This window comes from Danio rerio, chromosome 21 (genome assembly GCF_049306965.1).
Source record: "Danio rerio strain Tuebingen ecotype United States chromosome 21, GRCz12tu, whole genome shotgun sequence".
NCBI classification, from domain to species: domain Eukaryota; kingdom Metazoa; phylum Chordata; class Actinopteri; order Cypriniformes; family Danionidae; genus Danio; species Danio rerio.
Genome location: NC_133196.1, coordinates 14,894,606 through 14,912,342, shown reverse-complemented (window position 1 = coordinate 14,912,342; position 17,737 = coordinate 14,894,606). Strand labels below are relative to the sequence as shown.

General features: G+C 38.8%; 1 protein-coding gene and 1 long non-coding RNA gene across 10 annotated transcripts in view; one reads left to right on the top strand and one right to left on the bottom strand.

Annotated features, from left to right (window-relative positions):
- The window catches only part of nsmfa (NMDA receptor synaptonuclear signaling and neuronal migration factor a), an 82,289-nt gene that overhangs the window by 22,463 nt on the left and 42,089 nt on the right, over positions 1–17,737 (top strand). The gene's annotated exons all lie outside the window — the stretch shown is intronic.
- LOC141379820 (uncharacterized) overlaps positions 12,199–17,737 on the bottom strand; it is a 60,693-nt gene continuing 55,154 nt past the window's right edge. The window contains exons 5-7 of the long non-coding RNA XR_012396659.1: positions 16,280–16,379; positions 14,698–16,069; positions 12,199–13,713 (exon numbers count right to left, since the gene is read on the bottom strand). This is a non-coding gene — a long non-coding RNA (uncharacterized lncRNA). The remainder of the gene's footprint in view (positions 13,714–14,697; positions 16,070–16,279; positions 16,380–17,737) is intronic.

The following is a 17,737-nucleotide window of genomic DNA, read 5'->3' as shown; positions in this document are numbered from 1 at the left end:
AACTCGACTGTTTATCTCTTGGAGTCTTGTAAATTAGCCTATTTTCAGACAAGGGGGATGTTCCTTTAACCATAATGAGTCACATTTCAATACCCTTTGAATTGAACATTCTTCTTTTGACCTGGAATCAGAATATCCTACGCTGTCCACTTCTCAGGGCTGAATGAAACGAACCTCTTAAGCAGGAAGAGAAACTGTCAAAAGCAGTGGGTCACGATGACCAGGATTGAAAAGTGCTATTCTAAACTAGTGAGAGATGCTTAAAATAGAAATGAGAGATGCTTAAAATGTTTCTTTGCAATAAACAAAGATCAAAGTTTTATTTTATTTTTTATTGCTGGCTGATGTAAAGCACTTGGCTATCTTAGACGGAAATAAAATCAGTTTGGTTTTCAAAAGAAACATCATGAGAAATGTTGAACCTGACTTCCCTGGCACCCTCGAGGCTGCTGTCAGCTTTGCAAGGCCAGTGCTGCGTAATCTCAAACTGTGCCACTTAAAACAGAAATGCATTGACCTGTGTGGGACCTTTAAAAAGGAAGCATCCCAGATATTCTCTCATGCCTGCAGTATCTGAAGAGACTGCCTTTCTTTAAGCCCAAGTCTAAGATATGTAGTTGAATGTGTGTTTTTATTCAGACCGCTGAAGTCAGATGAGATCTGACTCATTGATCTTTGGGTCTCGCGGAAATCTGCCGAATGCTGGCATTTCAGATAGACTCATAGTTTCTCAATTTCAGATAGACTCATAGTTTCTCAAACAGGATATACAGCCATAACCCTGTTGTCACCCTCCTTCCAGCATAGTAAAAATAGCATGTATACTCATATAATATATCAAAGCAGAAAATTTAGGAGGGGTTCATACTTCATAAAGTAGTTTTTCTTTTTCATTTATTATTTATTATTATTTATTTTGATAGCTTCAAAAATAATAGTTTTTATTGAGTCAAGTACAGTACATGTTGTGTAAAATAAGTTTACTTAATTTTTTAAAAATAATTTATTATAAATATATAACCGTTATTTATAATTATAAAAAAGTGCCAATACTATCATTAAAGTTCATTTGTATTAATGTCCATGTTGAATGAAATAAAACAATAATTTCCATAGCAAACATGCAAAAGATATAGTCATTTTTAAAATAATTTGCTGTAAATGTTCTTATTTGATTAATTTCACAATCCGGCCCTTGCAGAGACTTTCCAACACTGTCAGAAAAAAAGGTACAAAATTGTACCTTTTAGGGTACAAGTATCCCGTCACTTGGGTGGTACCCTAAAGAGTACAATTTTGTACCTCTATTTAGCCGAGACCCGAGAGTCAGACAAAATCAACAGAACACGGCTTCACATGAAAAATGAGACTGGGAATATATCATTATTACATGTTTACCTGAAAAGTGCGGACTCCAAAACAGACTTTTCTTTAAAAATCGTGCAAAGTTCTGTGTGAACAGCCAGCATAATACTCGACCGCCTCAGACTCAGAGTAACAAACACTACCAACGTCTCAACAAGCCCAATTCTTAAAGAGACTGCAACATCACCACTTAAATGATGATGCTGTCACTCTGCATGGTCCTTATTCTACATCCCATTTAGGGTCTTAAACAATTAGTTAGCAAAGACTAGTATTTACGTTTTTAATGATTAAAAGTACATTCAATTATGCATTAATTTATTAATTTTTTTAGGAAAAATTTTATTTGAATACATGAAGTAAATTAAATTATTAAAATATTTAATTCAATCAATTTATTAACTTTATATTTTTAAATTATGTATTTTAGAATTAATGTTTAGTAATAATACATTTAAATTAGTGTTATATAGTGTCTTGATCTTATCATGAGTTGATTTTTTTCCTATAGGGGAACAAAATATATAATTTTACCTTTAACGTGCCAAATTCGTCCTTTACGGTAAAATTTTGTACCCAAATGTGGTATAAAAGGTACAAAAATTTACCTTTCAAACCTAAATCTGGATGTTTGTACCTTTATAGTCCATTTGGGTACAAAAGTGTACCCTAAGGACCAATTTGGGACCTTTAAAGGTGCAATTATATATTTTGTTCTCTCTAGGAATCACTTCAGATCATTTTGGATCATTCACTTTCTATCCAAGACTAAAAAGGGCATGTGCACTTCACAGGTTTAGCCCTATGTGTGCACGTGCCTGTTCACAATGCAATTCTGAATACAACATATTACTGTACATTTTCAAAGTTAAATACTGTAAAGTGATACTAATGTAATTCACTGTGAAAATTACAATAATGTGAAAATCTGGATTTTTTACTTTTTTTTTTTTTTTTTTTTTTACATTTTTCAACAGCAAAATCATATTGGGGTGGCCACAAGGGTGGCCAGAGTTGAGGGGCGCCCCTGTTTACATGTGATCCTTGTTTGAAAAAAAAGCAGCTTCATCAAAATTTCTCCTTTCCACAGAAAAATAACAGCATACGGATTTGGAATGACATGAGGGTGAGTAAATAATGACAGAAATTTTTGTTTTTGGCTGATGTATGGCTCTTTTTTCCCAGTAGGTAAGACTTAACTAATCCTTTTTTTATCCAAATGCCAAAAGAACAAATCCTAGATAATACCTTCCACTATGCAAAGCGGTTAAATCGTAACAGCCTTACAGTTTTAACTTCTCTAATTGCAAAGCGAATCTTCTTCTTAAATACTCAAAGTCATTCGGCATGTGCTGCGTCTTCCCCCTTCACTTCCTGCTCTATTTATTATCTGCTGGCGGAGATGAGCCCGTGTCCTGTAATTAGTCTGACCGTTTGAGATAATGCAGATCTCAGGATGACTCTGACACTCTGCCATTACGCCTTTGACATTGTTGTCTCTGCTGTTATGCAAGAAAGAAAAGGACAGAGCGAGAGAGGGTTTGCTCTGGGTGAAGGAGGGCTCCAGGCGTCATTAAGCCCCGATCTCAAAGCGTGGAAGAAAGGAGGGTGACATTTTAATCTGTGGTCTGTGCTGAAGCGCAGGTCCCATATGCTGCTCTACAAAAACATGCCATTATCCGTGCTGCTGTTTTACTGCCTCGTAATATATCAGAGGATATATTTGAGGATGATTAGTTATGCCGGACTGTTCGGTTGTCCCTGGACTCATATTAAATGCATGTTATCCACTCCTCACCTTTTAATTGTTCTCAAGGACCGAACTGAATTGTGCGTAAGGATCTCTGGGAAATATGCCAGTGTTTGCCTTGGAGAAGTGTTTTAAAGTGAAAATGTTGCAGGCTATAGGCAATCAGTTTACTTAAATTGTTACTACATAAGGTTGTCCGTCTATTCTTTCATCCATCCATCCATCCTGATAAATAGCACTTAAACTAATACTTTAAAAAGAGACCCACGAAACCATTGGGATGACATTACATAATTAACTTTGTACTTGAATTTGTTTTTGATTGAATAATAAGTTAAAGATGACATTCAATGCCCATTTTACAAAGTTCAAATGATTCTTTTTGGGTCTGAAAAGGCTATAACTTGCTGTTCACACTAATGCATTTTCATTTTAAAATGCACATGTTTTGTTGTGGTTACACCTGGAGTTCAAACACTCCATCATTTTCAAATAGGGCTGCACAATTGATCTTTTAGCATTGATATCACAACGTAAGCATCTCCCTACAGTCACATCGCGGGATCTGTAATGTCAAATATGATTATAGTTGACCAAGGGCAATAGTTGAATGTGTTTGTGTTTTTAAGGAGTGTGATTGTGTAAGCGTTAAAAACTTTTGTGCACAACAAATAATAATGTTTTTAACTTTAAGAAAGATTAATTGTATTTACGTATATATAGACACAACGAAAACTACACTGTTATTTTTTATTTGATTGCTCAGTTTGTGTACCTAAATACTGCTAGACTCCCCCCAAGGGCTAGACTCAGTTGTTGTTGTTTTTTATTTATTTATATATTTGCTCTACGGATTTATTATATTTAAAGACCCCATATTATGGGTTTTCGAAAATGACTTTTCACATAGTGTGTAACAAAACTTTAAGTGAAGTGAAATATCCACCCAAGGCTTAAATCTGTAAGTGTACAGTGTTTAAAACTGTCGATTCATCTATAAAAGAGTCAACTCATAGTGTCATAGTGCTTCAAACGAGTCATCTTGATAACGAGTCATTAGGTGTTTCGCGATGACACGGCTACAAAACACAAGCCCCGCCCAGTAGTTGCGCGCGAAAACCTGGGAGAATTGAAACCTGCGGCCCCGCCCACTAACACAGAAAAAAAGGCTAGACACACAGACGCCAGTTGAATAAAGTCACGCTGTGCTCAGCTGGATATTATTGAAAGTCTCTACCCAAAGATGAAACTGTGAAGAGTCAATGGTTGAGGTTTATTTTTGCAGCATTATAGCCCAGCCTTGTGCAGTTTTGAGTGTATTTACATTCACCCACTGGCAGCCAAAATCCACACCTTACACTATGAGGCATGTATGCACTGTGACTAGTTTTATATGATGGATCAGCTGCTGGGCATTTCACTCTGTCTTGCGCTGAAGGCTGTCAGTGTCGACCAATCGCAGCAGGCTGTCATCGGTAGAGATGCGCGGATGGGCTAATATTTCATCCGCAACCGCATCACAAAACTCATCATCCGTCCGCCATCCATCCGCACTAACATTTTTGACCAAATTTTTAAACCGCACCCGCCCGTCATCTGCTGACTGAGCTCTTTATTTGAATGGCTTATTCCTTTTTATTATTAAATGAATGTTTCTTTATTGATTATTAGAAAAAAGAGAATGACTTTAATGACATGCAGTTAATCCAAACGTGCAAGTCAAATCCAGCATTAATTGACGCTTTGAAGTGACGCTAAACAATACGAGGACGTGTCTTTTCACTTGATTCGATTCCTCGGTCGGTCCTTGAGTCTTTTCCTTGCGTCCTTCCCTCGCATCCTATAGGGGTGGAAAGACGAGGAAAGAAAGCAAGGAAAGGAAACGAGGATACACAAATAAGAAATGAGAAGCACCCGAGCTCTCAGAATATCAGCAGTGAACTCCGTCTCCAATTGGCGCACAGGGACAAAAATAAATAAATAGCCAAATTAAACGCACTGTACTGTACATTTTTTTATTATTAGTATTGTAGCCTAGGCAACGCATTTTGACACATCATTTCAACATTCAGACGAGAGCGCCTGGCCTCTAATGCGCCCTGCTGCACTGAAGGAGCGCTCGATCGCAGCACTTGTTGCTGAAATGCATAGAATTCTCTTGGAAAGGTGCTGTAGTCGTGGGAATGCCTGGCCTTATTTCTCCCAAAAGGAAAGTAGATTTTCCTCTGCTGATCCGTCTATACGGAAGTTTGTAGATGAAGACTTCTGTACTTCATCCAGAATTAGTGTATCCGATTCCTCCTCTCATTCTGTGAAGTCAGTCCTAGGCTTTTTCGTTGGTGCGCCAGCTATGTGTACAAAAACAGTACAACCGCCCACCACCCGCCCGAATTTAATTAAAATATTATTTTTCGTCACGTCATCCGCCCGATCCGCGGTTTATCCGCGGATTACGCGGCTGAAACCGCCATCCGCGCATCTCTAGTCATCGGTCCAATCAGCGCAGATTAGCTTTGTGCTAAGGAGGGGTTTGGGAACAAATGAATTGCTGAACGATTCATATGGGAGTCGCTGGGATAATTGGGTAAAAAAAATGCAGATTATAAGACCATAAAGGTGTTTTTTGACTTTGCATGTGTAACGGAGGCCAGCTAGTGTGTGCTGTGCTGGTAAACCTAACTCCTCTGACCTCTAAAGGTGCTCTAGCGACAGACACTAGAGGCCATGGTCCTTAGCCTCCATGGTAGAGCGCCCGATTCCCATGCGGAAGGTCGCCGGTTTGATCCCAGCTCGGAGCGAGTTGGGTGGTGTAGGACCGGCAAGGTTACATTGGTGCCGTGACCCGGATGAGAGTGAGGTTTAGGGGGGTAAGTGTAACAGAGGCCAGCTAGTGTGTGCTGTGCAGGTAAACCTCACTCCTCTGACCTCTAAAGGTGCCCTAGCGACAGACGCTAGAGGCCATGGCCTTTAGCCTCCTTGTTAGAGCAACCGACTCCCATGCAGAAGGTCGCCGGTTCGATCCCAGCTCGGATCGGGTTGGGTGGTGTAGGACCGGCGGGGTTACACATGTATATTAGACTGTTGTTGGAGACCCTTACAACCAAAATATGACCCTATTTCATGTATAATATGGGCTCTTTAATGCAGATAAACTCTACAAAATCATTGTAATCAATTTCATGTAATCATTGTAATGTAAATTCTTTCCAACTAGAGCTATTATTTCCTCTAGTAAAATTTTTAACAATGTATTGCATCAAAATAAAATATTGCTGTCAATTTTTGGATTGGCTAGCCACAAGCACTCTCTGATTGGTCTTCTGGACTATTTCGTATCATTCCCAAATTCGTCATGTCCCGATCATATGACCATTACACTAGCGGTAGACTGTGATTGCAGATGCCAGAAAAATGCTGATTTCTGGGACACAATAATAACAACAGTCTGGACAAGGAGCATCTCATTCTATAAACACTATTTTAGAAATCTAAAAAAGCACTAACCTGTTAAAAATATCTATTAACAGTTTCTGTATTTTGTGTTTTGTGTTTATTTCCGGTTGTGAATTGCATTATGGGTTGTTGATCTATGCTCTGTTGTCTTTTGGTGTTGAAAATTCAACTCTGTCATTTAACAAAGTGACTTTTATTGCCATTTAAGTAGTTTGAGACAAGATATTGTTTAAGAAATAAGATATCGAGAAATAAGTCTGTAAAATAACAGAAAATGTACTGGCAGCTTAATACCAGGTTTTTACAGCAAAATATACAACACCAACCCAGACAATATATCACTTTAAACTGTTAAACGTTTTCATAAAAGACACTTTTTCTAACTTTGTAAGGTTAAAAGTTGTTGGGGGAAAGACTTAGGGCCTACTCACACTATGCCATCCGTACCGTGCCCAGGCCTGTTTCCCGGATTGTTTGAGAAGTGTGAGTGCGCTGAATCGGGCTCAAGCACGGTTCACTTGGCCGGCCCTGGCCCGGTTGGAAGAGGTGTGCCTGAGCGCGGTTCACTTGGGCTTTGGCACGGTAGGCTTGTGTGTAATTGCAAAACGCGCCAAAGCCCGAAACTGAAAGTGAGACGTGACTTTTAAGGGGCTGTTTCATATGGATTTATTAATCATTCTTACCGTTCAGTGAACGCAAACTGCCGTAGTTTATTAAAGACCCAAACTCCTCACTGCACAACAGCTACGCGCCTTCAGCAGACCTCCTCATTCCTGCAGCACGAGAGCTTTATGATTGTTTATGAGCGCCAAAAGTGGCGGATCTGTTCGGCGAAATATCTGACTGCGTGTCACCGCATCCCTAAGGACTGTTTGGCGAAATATTTGACTGCATGTCACTGCATATCAAACCGACTGAAACAATATAACTAGAGAAATCTCTACTGTGCTGCTGAGTGAGAGCGCTTCTCACTGAACAGCGCAGCAGCGATGACGTAAGTGTGCCGAGGCCCAATTGTGGTGTGAGCGCGGACCGTTGGGGGAGACGGGAGGGGGGACAAGCGTGCTTTGGCCCGGTTCGAGGCAACTATACCTAGTCTGAGTACGGCCTAAGGTCCCAAAATGCAATTCAAAAGCCTAAACAAGTGGGGAAAAAAAACAATCACAAAATACAGAAAAAAAGGCAATTTATAGATATTTTTTACTTTGAGCTTTCTTCGACCCTTTTTACCCAGTCAAAACACCTCAGTTCACAATGACCCATTTCATTTTATGTTTCTTCAAATCATTTTGAGCTGCTGCTCAAACCGCCCCTCTGGATTACAGAGAAGGGAATAAACGAAGGTCCAAATGGGCAGGTCAGCTTATTAAGTTATTTAATCTCTTGTACATGACATGAAGTCCAACCTCTTGTGTTTTATTAATGTCTACACTTACCACAACCCTAAACCCAACCTCACAGTAAACTGCTGTTTTATTAATGTACATGGCAAAACCCAAGCAACTTGTGGGGTAACTCCCTCCCACTTGGAGGTCTCCGGGCTGCAGCGATACCTACTTGAAATTTTTTCAATAGCACAGTAAATAAACACTCTTGTTACCCTGTTAAAAACACCTCAGTTCACAATGACGCATTTCACTTTAGGTCTCTTTAAATGGTAATGAGCTGCTGCTCACCCCACCCCTCTCTGAGGCTGGTTCACAAATGGATGGTAGTGATCCTTTCCTGAGGGAGCAAAACTAGCGCAGCACAAACAGCCCTTAGCCGAGCCTTGAGTTACTGCTGAGACTAGGCCAATCAGAATAGAGTTGGGTTTTAGAAAGCCGGTATTTAGGGAGATCAGATCCTTGAAAAAGAGCTGCTTTTTAAATGTCTTTTTTTTTTTTTTACCTTAGATGGTTGTAAACCTCTTGTTGTAGACCTCTAAACCTTTAAAACAGCACAACAGGGTTTTTCTTAACAACTGCTCATGCTGTTATGAACAATTGATGTTAAATGGTGTAAATGGCATGTGATTCATTTAAAGCACGTAAACAGAAGTGTAGTGCATTATGAAAATGCAGTGTTGGAGAGTGGCTTCCAGTAAGAATTTTGTGCGTGTGTGTGTGTGTGTGTGTGAGAGTACAGTGTCATGGATTCTGTCTCTCCTACTGTGTCTGTGCTTTTATGTGCTGCTTCGGTTGAGTTGCGCTACAGAAAGCAAAGAGAAAGAAACAGCAGTGCTCTGGATTATTCTGTTGTTCCACACCTCTGTGACTTACTTTTTTGTGACATAATGTACAATGAAAGCACTTTGAGTTCAGTGTTGTTTTGGACCCCACTGATGTTCATTTTATGGATAAAAACAGTCATTTCATTCATTTATTCATTTTCTTGTCGGCTTAGTCCCTTTATTAATCCGGAGTCGCCACAGCGGAATGAACCACCAACTTATCAGCACATTTTTACGCTTCCAGTCGCAAGCCATCTCTGGGAATCATCCACAAATTTACACACACACACACTCATATCCTACAGACAATTTAGCCTGCCCAATTTACCTGTACCACATATCTTTAGACTGCGGGGCAAACTGGAGCACCCGGAGGAAACCCACGCGAACATGGGGAGAACAGGCAAACTTCACACAGAATATAAGTATAAGTAAGAATTATAATTATCAATTTCTATTATTATTATTATTATTATTATTATTATTGTAGCACAAAAAAATATTGTTATATAATAAACAAATAATTGTTATCTCTAATGATTTACCTTAGTTAATATGATTATTGACCATCACATGCAATAATAATAATTGTCCGGATACATTATAGTGATATAGATTATCATAGTTGTATTATTAATGAAGTTTAGTCTGTGGAGGAAGTAGTTGTGTTTCTGGCTCTGGAAATGACTGAGTTTCCAGCATCTTCTCTGACCGCATTTCATACGCTTTCATGTTTAATGTTCCTCTCAGCGCTCATGTTTTTCACCTGCCATGTTTCTCTGACCCAGTGGAATTAATCCTACACTGGAGCTTCAAAACACACACACACACACACACACGTTTCAGATATTCCTCTTCTTGTTCACATTCATCTTTTTGAGTCACGTGTGTGGAAGCATGTTAAATTCCTTTTTATTGTTTCGTCGTCACCTTGTGGCTCCTCTTTTTTTCCCTCTCTCTCTTTCTCTCCTTTCTCATTTTCTTCCCCTCCCTTCTTCCCTTTGGCTCCCCTTCCTTCCCTCTTATCTTCCTGTATTTCTTCTGATATTTTATTAATATGATAATTCCCCCAGCTTGGGATGTCTAGCTGATGTTAATCAAAGACCCAACAGAAAAAAGAAGCTGTGTAAAAATGTATCATGCGAGAGAGGATGGATAACTTCCTTAAATTTTATTTAAATTTATACAAGCCTTAAAATCAGCATTACCAGCTATACCTATTTTGTATATACTGTATATTACACAGGGCGGCAGTGTGGCTTAGTGGTTAGCTCTGTCGCCTCACAGCATGAAAGTCACTGGTTCAAGTCCTGGCTGGTTCAGCTGGCATTTCTGTGTGGAGTTTGCATGCTCTCCCCGTGTTGGCGTGGGTTTCCTATGGGTGCACTATTTTCCCCCACAGTCCAAAGACATGCAGTATAGGGGAATTGGATTGACTAAATTGGCCATAGCATATGTTTGTGCATGGGTGTGTATACCCCCATATTGGATTGTGGCTAAAAGGGCATCTGCTGTGTAAAACATATGGTGGAATAGTTGGCGGTTCATTCCGCTGTGGCGACCTCTGATAAAAAAGGGAATAACCCAAGGGAAAACAATGAATGTATCCATTTAAACCAATAAAAATTCAGGGAAATATTTGGTTTGTGTTGTTTTGTATTATTTTATATGAAGTTGACAAAATGATTAGCTCTTTTTCAAAATATTACCTAAGAATTGTTTAATTCAGTTAATTTAGTTCGGTTAGATTATTTTAATTAATTCAGTTTTAATTCAAATTTTTACAACTATTTTTTTTGTTTTTGCTATGTTGACAGTACTTTATATTTTATAATTCAATCTAAAGTGCAAATAAAAATAAATAAATTAAAAAAATTTTTTTTACATTTTAAACATATTTTTTATTCCAGCCAAAAAAAATAAAACATTTTCACCAGAAGACATATATAATAGGAAACACTGAAAAATGTCAACATCACTATTCAGGGTATATGCAGGAATCCTAACTGTAATTTCAATACCTTTTAAAGACTTTTTAAAGACCTTCTCAGAGTATTCACAGACCTCATCGTCACTTCAAGTTCTAATCAGCATCAAACCAATAACTTAACAAACAGGTGTTAATAAACAGTTGTCGTTAAATAAATCAACGGAGCTCAACCATGCAACAGAACTCAGATAAGCTCCGAAGAAGCAAAGCTTGAGAGAATAAATTACACGGTTGTTTTCAGCGACAGGCCACTGTTTAAACTCCTCTTTCTCCAATCAGGAGTACGCAAACTTACATTTTCCCATTTTGCCATCTGTTTTAATCTATAGTTTCGATACATGTGGAGAGCGTCACATGACTTTCCTGTGTTTGTTGCAAATTTTGTGACATCACCCAGACAGAGAAGCTTGGCCGATGTGCCCTGGCCCGAACCAATTGCGTGGTTTGAGCATGGCGTTGTTAATATTAGGAGGAAAATTAATATATTTATCGAGTCAAACACTTTAGACAAGGCTTGAACAAAATTTAAGACCTCTTAAAAACATGATTAAGACTTTTTAATACCTTTTAAGGGCCTTAATTTCCTCATAATTGATTTATCAACTTTTAATACTTTTTAGGACCCCGCGGACACCCTGCTATTTAAACATCACTTCAAAAATATTTCAAAAGAATACAAATTTTAAATGTTTGCACTGTAAAAATATCATGACAAGTCAAGGCAAGTAATATTTTTATGTTGCTTTAATTTGTTTTTAAAAGTTATTAAAGTTTCAACAATATTTTTTAAGTAAGATAGTTTACTTTTTTTAAACATTTTTTAAAAACATTTTCTTTATTATATTTTTTACATCAGTAGAAATTATAGCTTTAACATATGTATAATTTTCTCTTTTAAACAAAAAGTTGTTTAAAGGGGGGAGTACTAAATAGGGGGGGGGGGGGGGGGGGGGGGAGTTCAATCACTGCTGTCTTGTTAAAGTACTCAACAAATCTTTGAGATCATCTTTGAATTGCTTTCTGTCTGAATGTGGAAACATCAAAATCTCCAAAACTGTTTGCTAAGCTATGATTACATTACATATTTGGAATCACTAATAAAATTAAACAACAACTGTCTCATACTTTTTAGTTCAAAACATTCGAATCAAACAAAATCTGCATTTTATCAGGTTGCCTGAGATGGTGCTAGGGGCTCAATTTGTTTCCGGAACACGCCGGATCCAGCACCCCTGAAATCTGATCCGGCACCTCCTTTTACCGATCCCCCTCCTCAACCGCCATTCTCCCCCGTCCGCTGTTTACTTTCGCTTTCTTCCGCGAATACCCAACCGTCTTCACTGTCGTCCGCGGCACAACAGCCCTGCTCACTTTCGTCCATAACACCACATCTCATACAGATTACAAAACCAGCAAACTTTTGTTTTTCTCCTTTATTAATATATTGATTTGCTCGATTGAACATTTGATTTTGGTTCATTTGATTAAACCATGCATTTTTTAAACTTTATTTTTTTATTTAATTGAATTATTTGAGAAACTGTAATGGGATTTTCTACTCCTGGCGCCCAACCCATTTTATTAGCCAAATGCTGCTACAGTCCTTAAAAGTACACATTTCAAGCTTAGTGTGAATATATGTCTGTGAAGCAAGTATTCGCTGAGATTCCAGTGTGTTTGTAGACTCAATAATACTGATTCAAGCTTCTCCCCTAGAGAAACGTCAGTCTATAGTGATCAATGATTGGCTACTGTACCAGAAGGCGGGGCTTCATTCGCAAATTGACCATTGCACAAAACTATATGAGTGACATGTCTTGTGTATTCCAGAGTCTTTGCACAAATTCAATGAGTTGCTTGGCTTTGTTGTTTGTGGAATTCCCAAGCAATTTCTGAGCAATATGAATATAATTTCTGAATTGCAGAAACACTAAAACATTAAACTCTTCAAAACAATTCTAAATTTGTTGCGACAATAAACACAGTAAAAAATGAAGGGTTTCACACAACTCTATCATGTTGTCCCAACAGAAATTGAATAAATCAAGTGGATTGAACATAAAACAATTAAGTTTCCCCCAAAAAACTTAAGAATTGTGATATTTCAGCCCATTTTTGATAAGTAGTTTGAACAAGCAGCATCATTTTTGATAATTTTTGATTTTCATATTTATGAGTGAAGTATTTCAGTAGCAATCCAAAGATAGCATGGAAAAGTATTGAGCAGTAGACAATATAGTACTGTATATAATAACAACATGCATGTAAAGCGAGTTGAAAACAGAGGTGTTTGTTACGGCAGAGACACCATGTCATTAGCTATTTATCCACCCTCAGGTAGAGTACCACCAGCCCCTGCTCGTTTCTTCTCTCTTCAAGTCAAGCATGAGGCTCTTCAGACTCGACCGGCTCTCCAATTAACCCTCCTGTACTAGAGCATGCTTGTTACCGATGACCCGATTCACAACGAGCTGTAATGGTGAAAGTGGATCATTTCAGGCGCTGTCGCAGGTGTCGCATTGTTGAGCGTTACGTCAGGAGAGCTGAAGGCCGTCAGGGATTCCTGTAGGACCATGACAGTTTCTGTGGAGGTGGATGCTAGATTGAGATGCGAGTGGGCTTTCCGTGTGTGTGTGGGATGGTTATTGTGTGGAGCTAGATCATTAGATACATTAAAGGTGGATGCATGTGATGGTGACTGCATATGGCAAGCCGTTTAACATTTAGCCTAAAAACCAAACTATTTACATGTTACCGATTGCTACTGGCACGGTGGCTCAGTGGTTAGCACTGCCGCCTTACAGCAAGAAGGTTGTTGGTTTGAGTCCCAGCTGAGTCAGTTGGCATTTCTGTGTGGAGTTTGCATGTTCACCCTGTGTTTGCGTGGGTTTCCTCCAGGTGTTTCGGTTTCCCTCTTGTCCAAACTCATGCACTATAGGTGAGCTGTGTAAACAAAATTAGTTTGAAAAAAATAGTTTGTTTAATGTGTTTACATGTCTGTATTGCACCTCAATAATGCGACTACAATCGGCATACTCCACATGTCTTAATCTGATTTCTGTTTAGTTCGATTATGACTTTAGTCGGATTAAGGTCATCAAAAATCACTGTTTACATAGTAGACTCTTAATTAGAGTACAGTCTTAATCATATTAAAATCGGATAATTGGTGTCCATGTAAACATACTCAGTGACATTTTAAGAATGTTTGAGTATGTTTGTAAACGCAGCTGATTTGCCATTGTGTTCACATGCTCAACAGATATGACTGTGATTGGCTCTGACGGTCATCACTTAAAGCCTAAACACAGTTACCCAGATAATGGAGCATTTAAAATCTGCGTCCATCAGCTGATCCGTGAGTGGATAGCTCATATATCTGCTCATATAGGCAATACCAATATAGACAGTAACCCCTTATTTTCACCACTTGTATACAAAATTCCATTCATTTTTGTCTAGGACGTCATAGAGCCACGAGTCAGCTCTGTGTATAGGTATTCAAAGGGGATAATGTACATCCAGCCGGTTGTTCTCGCAGAACCCAATAGTCGAGAGGATTTGAAGTCCTTGAATGAGGCTGTGTTATTAGTTTCAGGAGCTGTCACAATAGCATACCATGAAGTGTCACGATTGACCAATCAGAATCAAGTATTCCAGAGAGCCGCGTAATAAAAGGGAAAAATCACTAATAGCTAATGAATAAAGTGCTAGTGCTTCATGGGAAAGATAAGTGAGCCAAAGAATACAGTATTAGGATGAAAATAGACACTTCTACGTTTTTATAGATTGAATGTTAAAATGGCCTGCCATAGACTGCAAATATTAGTCTGTGTGGCGAAAATAGGTTCAGCCGGAGCGTATTAAGGACTCATTCGTCATGTCTCCTACAAGATTGAATCAGCTTCCCAAAAAGCAATGACTCACCCAGAGATTTACACAGTTGCGAGTGCCAGAGCCGCCGTATGCTGAACAGAATAAGCTGTTGTTCGCTTATTATCAAGGCGTCCATTTGCGCTTCTGAAAGTCTCTTCAGTTATGCAGGCCTCATTATTTATTTAAATGGCAATCGGATGTTCTGATTGGTTAAGTCATTTCCCGTGATTCTCAGCTGGAGTCATCGATTGTTGCTGATGGTCTTCCCTTTAGGCCCGAACTAATTAGTGTTTCTCTTTCTGTCTCTTTGATTCCTGCTGTTTACGAGGGGCCAGTGGTGACAAATATTTCCTTTGGGAAGCGATGTGACGTTCACTTCTCAGTTTTTATCCGTCTTCTCGCTCTCTCTGTTTCTGACACTCTCTTTATAGCTGCCTGTGAATTAAGTGTCAAATTAGTGCTTGTTTTGATGTGCTGGTATGAATGAGGTTTTAGAGCATCTCTCGGGGTTATCGAGCTACATCATATGAGCCTTTAATACAAGGAAATCAAAGTTGTTTTTCCTTTTTACATTAGTTCATACAAATATGCAAACCATTGTGATGTGCCATGCTATGCTCCTTTGAAACAGTTTTACATTAATTTGTTATATGTAATTTATTTATTATATTTGCTGAACCACATACAGTACTTGTCATTTAATATTTTACACTTTTTAACATTTATTTTAGTAGCTGAATGATTTTTCTAGATAAATTATACTTTAATTAGTGTTTTTTTATTTATGTTATTAGTATAGTTTACATGAGATGTTGAATTTTCTTTTATTTATTGTAGTATAACATTGTAGTTTTGTAGTTTTATTTTTATTATAGCTCTCAGGTAGTAACAATACTCAGGTAGGCTGTGGCGATGACACGATGCTCAATTGGTACTAATGGGCCCAAAGTGTGCCAAGAAAATTTCCCCCACACCATTACACTACCACCAACAGCCTGAACCATTGAAACAAGGCAGGATGGATCCATGCTTTCATGTTGTTGACGCCAAATTCTGACCCTACCATCCTAATGTTGCAGCAGAAATCGAGACTCATCAGACCAGGCAACATTTTTCAACTTTCTATTGTCCAATTTTGGTGAGCCTGTGCCAATTGAAGCCTCAGTTTCCTGTTCTTAGCTGACAGGAGTGGCACCCAGTGTCTTCTGCTGCTGTAGCCCATCCATCTCAAAGTTGGAAATGTTGTGCATTTAGAGATGCTTTCTGCATAGCTTGGCTGTAACGAGTGGTAATTTGAGTTGCTGTTGCCTTTCCTTAAGCTAGAACCAGTCTGGCCATTCTCCTCTGACCTCTGACATCAACAAGGCATTTGCGCTCACAGTACTGCCGCTCACTTGATATTTTCTCTTTTTCAGACCATTCTCTGTAAACCCAAGAAATGGTTGTGCATGAAAATCCCAGTGATCAACAGTGTACTCAGAAAATACTTAGACCAGCCCTTCTGGCACCAACAATCATGCCACGCTAAATTACTTTTCTTCTCCATTCTGATGCTCGATTTGAACTGAATATACTGTATATACGCATGTATTTGTTTATGTAATTGTTTTATTCTTGTCTTTTTCACTTGTACCTCTCTCATTTGTCTTTTTCCTTCTTTCCACTTCCGTTTATCACCATGTCAACATTTGTCCCTTTCTCACCCTTCATTCTCCCACATTCTTCCTCTCGGCCTGAAAAGATAAAAATGCTCCATCTGAATCTGTGGGTGGCACTGAAATACAAAGCAACCAATTACATTTACACAGCTCTCATATCTCTGTTCCTCCTCCAGCTCATCCTCCTCTATTTCTCCCTTCCTCTCCGTCACTCTTTTTTCCACCTTTCCTTCTACCATATGCCCTCTTTTTCACAGTCACATGCGTTTCCGCATGCCTGCCCCTCATTTCAGCCTTCACTCTGCAGAAATCCAGCCTAGTTCTCCAGTTTGAGAAGTCCAGCTTTCAGAGCTCTCAATGCAGTCGGAGAATTACTCATATCCCTGTGAAAGCCCTTTATACCCAAGGCTGGTGTCAGCTTAGCAGGTGACATTAAGAAGCTAAGAGTAGTCCGCTCTGGGCCTGTCATTGCTCAAATTGAAAACGAAGTGAGAGAAACTGACAGCCCGATCCGGGAGGAGGAACAGTTAAAAGACATTTAAGGAATCGTCGTCTATCTTCACTGATCTTTTCCTTTTTTTGTTGGTTGAGTACATTTAAAGGTGGCCATATTATCAGACATGTAATTTGGTTGATGTCTTTGTATGTAAAAGAGTTTAATGTGCCAGTTGTGAGCAAAGAAAAGTGTTGAAACATGTAGGACATTTACATAAAAGTCTATAAGGCACAGCAGCAAATGAACTCTCATGCTTTTCATGGACATCTTCATGCAAAAGCTACACTCAGAAGAACAACCTGACTGATAAATATTGATGTGTTTTCTTGTAGTATATGCATGTTTTAAAGTGCAAGCTGACATTAGTGGTTGGTTGAATGCTCTGCGGTTCTCTTTAAAGAGACAGCGTGATGGGTTTAATTCATTAAAATAGGATTTAAGTAATGAAAGGGTTGCAGTAAATGTTAAATGTGATCAGCTGCTGACAGGGTCACTGGATTATTTGGGGCTGGATTACACTGTGTGATGCTTCTGTGGTTTTTGTGTCCCAATGACTAAGCTGATTTCAGGGGATCTGTGGGAATCTATTGAATAGATTTCACATAGCAAAATGTTATGCTTTTAATTAAAATATATATTTTACTTGTAGAGCGACACGGTGGCTCAGTGCTTACCTTGCAGGCAACATGACGTCATATTTGGCGTTGTACCCCAACGTTCCCCCAACCTCATAGGGACGTTGGATTTTGCTTGGAATTAAAAATCAGGTTGACGTCAGAACCCAACGTCAGGCTGATGTCAATTTCCAACTTAAAATCAACCAAGTATCAACGTCTAATCATGTTACACCTTGACATTGTGTGGATGTTACCAATATGACATCTATTAAACATTGGATTTTAGTCATTTTCCAGAAAAACCTAAAATCAACCAAATA